Raw genomic sequence first — 5,078 nt, forward strand, 5'->3', positions numbered from 1 at the left:
CATGGCTCCCCTCCTGTCAGCCTCCATCCCGCCGCCCCTCTTAAGGCTCCCCATCACTCCCATTCACGTCAGCCGTCAAGGTCTTTGCTCCCGAGAACATGTCACGAGGTATTTCATTACAAGACAGCTAATTATATATTCATTTACATTAGTTTCTGAAGTTTAAAAATGGCGTGCGTTTTCCCTTTCTCTTCTCCTTCAAGACGTTTCTGTTTTCTTTAGCATATCGTGGCGTGGGCCTTTTTTCTTTACTCTCTCTCTCTCTCTCTCTCTCTCTCTCTCTCTCTCTCTCTCTCTCTCTCTCTCTCTCTCTCTCTCTCTCTCTCTCTCTCTCTCTCTCTCTCTCTCTCTCTCTCTCTCTCTCTCTCTCTCTCTCTCTCTCTCTCTCTCTCTCTCTCTTCTTTCTCTATTTCTTTCCGGTTCCCCGTGAGCAGAGAGAGAGAGAGAGAGAGAGAGAGAGAGAGAGAGAGAGAGAGAGAGAGAGAGAGAGAGAGAGAGAGAGAGAGAGAGAAATGAGATGTAGGAAAATGCAGGATTCTTCACCACGCACCTACAACGCAGGCAGTCCTAGTAGTTGTGGGTGATCGCTGCACAGTGAACGAGGGACGGCCTTGCAGACAAACTGACGAATAAATGTTACACAGACGCGAGAATAAACAAAGGTGGAGGAAGACGGACAAAAAAGGAGTGCCAGTGAGGCAGGTCGGCGGAGGCAGGCAAGGGCAGAGCCGAGACATGACCGCGGACACCAGGCAGGACGCGGAGGCTAATATTGATCTTGTTTTGCAACTGCGGGTCTTTTACAGCGACGCCGGAGCCGATATGGTAATATGACCCTCGCTAGCCACACACCGACCCCGCACGCCTCCAGGGCCCCGGCGGGATGCGAGTGGCCGGCCGTGGCAGCGGAGATGGTGGCGGTGGAGGTGGTGGTTGTGCGGTGCTGTAGGAATGGGGTTGGTGGTAGTGGTGTGTGTGTGGTGGTAATGGTGGTGGTAAAGATGGTTGTAATGATGGTGGTTGAGATGGTTGTGTGGTCGTGTAGGAAATGGTGTTGGTGGTAGTGGTGGGTGTGTGGTGGTAATGGTGGTGGTAAAGATGGATAGGTGACGGTTGTAATGATGGTGGTGGTGATGGTTGTGTGGTGGTATAGGAAAGGGGGTTGGTGGTAGTGTGGTAGTGACGACTGGGAGGTGGGAGTAGTGGTGGTGGTAGAGAAGGTTAGGTGATGGTTGTGATGATGGTTGTGAATGGTGAATGGCCGAGGTGTTATACTGGGTGGTGACTATTATGGTGGTGCTTGGTGGTGCTGGTAGTTGGAGTGGTGATGGTGGTGGTGTATCTCCCAGCTGGACACTAATGAGCGCCCAGGAATACCAAGTCACTTCCTTTTGCTGTTCCTGAGAAGGTTGAAAATTATGGTGATTTGCGGAGGTGACATTCCGGTATTAGAGACATCAAAAGGGAGAGTTCCTGTTACTTGCTGGGGTGCCTGTAGGGCCTTTGCTGATCACCCAGGGAATGCCCAGGCCTCGTTTTCTTTACGTCTCACCATAAAAAGGAGAAAGATAATATTCCTGATCATTGTTTTATATGATATTCTTAGTTTGGCAGGACATTTCACTTGACTAGAGTTGTGGGACATGTGTAGAGCGGCAAATATTGTTGTAACAGAGCGTCTCGCAATAGAAAGGAGAGAGAGAGAGAGAGAGAGAGAGAGAGAGTAAAGAAAAAACGCCCACGGCACGATATGCTAAAGAAAACAGAAACGTCTTGAAGGAGAAGAGATCATTGTTTTTTTTTATTTTGTGGTATTCTTGGATCGGTAGGACATTTCACTTGACTCGTGGGACAGATGTGTGGAGCGTCGAGCCTCCCCGCAGGGTCTCATGCCGTCCACCACAATTTACAGGCACGAAATTTACGGGGCAGCTGGCGAGGTGGTGTTGTTAAAGCCTCGTCTGTGATGTTAAATGAGCGACACAGGACGAGCCCGCAGAGGTAACTACATCGTGCTGATAATTAAGATGAAACGAGGTAATCAGATGGTGTTAGGGTTGGACGGGTAAACTGCCCCATAGTGGACTCTGGACGGGGCGGGTGGGGCGGGGCGGGGCAGGACAAGGTAGAGTGCTGTGTGAGGGTAGAGTGAGGAAAGTATTGCTGAGTTATGTTGCTGCCTCCTCCTCCTCCTCCTCCTCCCTTCTACCTCCTCCTCCTCGTCCTTCTCGCCTCTTCCTTCTCCTCCTTTCCTCCTCTCCCTCCTCCTCCTCCTCTTCCTCCTCCTTCATATCCTGATTTACTCGGGTGTTGCAAAATAGAAAATAAGTACAGACTCTCTCTCTCTCTCTCTCTCTCTCTCTCTCTCTCTCTCTCTCTCTCTCTCTCTCTCTCTCTCTCTCTCTCTCTCTCTCTCTCTCTCTCTCTCTCTCTGTGTGTGTGTGTGTGTGTGTGTGTGTGTGTGTGTGTGTGTGTGTGTGTGTGTTCGGTGTTTACTGGTGTTCCCATGGGTTGGACTGAATTTAAGAAGGGGACCGACGAGTGAAGGGGAAAAAACGACAAGAGAATCGTCCTTCTGTGAAAAATGGTTCCCTCGGAAGATGAGGTGAAGCGAGAGCCTCCGTACGGATTGGGACTTGTTATTTCAGAGCCGCTAAGTACTTGTTCAAACACCGGACACCAGCTCCTCCTCCTCCTCCCCTCCCCTCCCCTCCTGCCTCCCTCTCCCTCCTGTGCCCCTACTTCCACCCCTCCCATATCCACCTCCCACCCAACTAACATTCCCCCCCTTATCATCCTCGCCTCCCTCCTGCCCTCCCTCCTCTCCCACAGCCAGCCCTTCACTCCCTCCCATCCCTCCTCCCCTCCCAGTCAGCCATGCCCCACCCTTTCCTCAACTCGACCCTCGCTTTGCTATACCACGATCTAGCGTGTCATTCTTTCCTCCCTTCCTTCCTCCCTGCCTTCTTTCTACCCTGTTTTCCTCTCCTCTTCCCCATCTCTCTATTTCTATCTATTTTATCTATCTATCTGTCTATCTATCCATCTATCTATTTATCTGTCCCTTTCGCATAAAACACTGAAGCTCTACTTTTCTTGACTTTAATGAAGCTACTTAGCGCTGGACAATGGTGGCGTCGACACGTTCTTGTTCATTGCAACGTGTTCAAGAATGTGTTGTCATTAGACGGTACAAGAATGGCCCTCGAGGCGCACGGCCACTAATAAGGGACAGCCCGGCACTTAAAACCTGGCCAGCGAAATGCCTCCTAATGTGTTGCCTCGTGTGTCGTGGCACGGCCCGGGTGTTGGTGCTGCTCCATTACTCGTGGGAGGAGTAAAGAGTTAATGAGACTCAGGTATTCATCGGTAGATCATACTCGTTCCCCTACGTCACTGATTAAAGATGATATATCATTACATTTTTTTTATGGTGTGACTTTTTAATGTGCCAAAACGTAAAGTCCAGGGAAACAAAAATATTAAATACTTGACAGTTTTTCTTTTAGTCTCGCAACGAACTGGCAAAAAAGTTTGTAAATAAAAATAATAAAAACAGGTCATCCTCTGCCTTATAGATGTGCTGGACGCCGACGTGTTATCTGCGGAACATATAACTTTGTCACAATTAATTATCTTCCTGTCGCGGCGCACGAGTGGCATAAATCCTCGGCGGGCAACATGAAGCTTCGGCGTGACAGCGAGGAACAGTCGGGGGAGCTCTCGGGAGGAGGCAGGCGGCGGGGAGACGCAGCACCGCCGGAGGACGCTGTCAGGTTACCTCAATAGGGCCGGTGTTCATGTCGGGTCGGGCTGGTGATAGGGAGTGAGGCGAAGGGCGTGGCGGGTGCACTAACCAGAAGCCGCGGAGGGGGAGGAGGCGGGGAGGGGCGGGTGACGGGGAGGGAAGAGGAAGATTGTGAGGAGTGGGGTGCACGCCTCCCCACATGCTACTCTGTTGACTTTACGCCACTCCCCTTTGCCGCCCCTACGTTCCCTCAATCATTTCCAACTCAACATCATCCTATTAGGCGCTTATGTTCGCCCCCTCCTCGCACACAAATTTTCGCGCCTCTTTAATGTGTTTTTTCATGGTCCCACTGCTATTATTTTATTATTTTTCCTTCGCGTCATTCATAGACAGCGGCGGGAGAGTGCAGGGGAGCGCCCGTCTGTTTGTTGGGCCGCCGGTGCCTCGATCCCTCCCTCTCCTCCTTTTTCAGCAATCTCAATATTTGGCTTGGATCCGCGCATGTCTCCTGGTGGTCCATAAGTTCAGCTGCAGGCGGACCACGGATATTTTTCCCTCTCTTTTTCTTTTCTTCTTTTTGTTCTCCTAGAAATATCAGTTGTGCAAACGTTCCCGAGTTACCGCCGCCGCAGGGAAGGCTTGTGTCACTCTCTCCAGCCTCACTCTTGCTTCTCTGGGCGCCGCGGAAAAGACCTGAATCACGCTACACACCGGAATCAAAGACATACCAGCCTCGCTTGTCATGGTGGTGATGAATGAAGATGCACTTTTTGCGTTGGCCTTTTTAACATATTTCACATAGTAAGTTTTTTTTTTTTTTTATCCTCCTTCCCTTTTTCCCTTCTCCGACCTTCGAGGCCCCGGGATGGGACTATCAGAATCCGCGAATCCATGGAGGGCGGATAGGCTTTCCCTTTTCCAGCTTTGTACGCCGCCGCGGCCGAGGCAAAAGGCTTTCCACAAAAACTGCGGAATTCCTAATGAAGGGAGGCCGATACAAAAACGACTTAGGCCGAGCGCGTAAAGTGCCGCCAACTCTTTGCTCCCAGGGAAAAGAAAGGTTAGTACACACACCAGCCAACGGTTCGCATATGCTCAGGTTAACCCTTACCCGGCGCCGCCCAAGCACTCGCCGCCCTAACAGCCCATGGACCCAAGACTCACTTTCCCCTTCGCTGCCGCCATTTTTTGTGCGTGACGTCGGAAGGAAGTGACCACTCTTCCTATGAGAAAATTTAAACTGATTACCTAAAAGATTTTTTAAACTGGAGCAGCGTTTCAACTCGCCTGTGTACGCATGTGTGTGTGTGTGTGTGTGTGTGTGTGA

This window comes from Eriocheir sinensis, chromosome 10, assembly GCF_024679095.1.
Source record: "Eriocheir sinensis breed Jianghai 21 chromosome 10, ASM2467909v1, whole genome shotgun sequence".
Lineage (NCBI taxonomy): Eukaryota > Metazoa > Arthropoda > Malacostraca > Decapoda > Varunidae > Eriocheir > Eriocheir sinensis.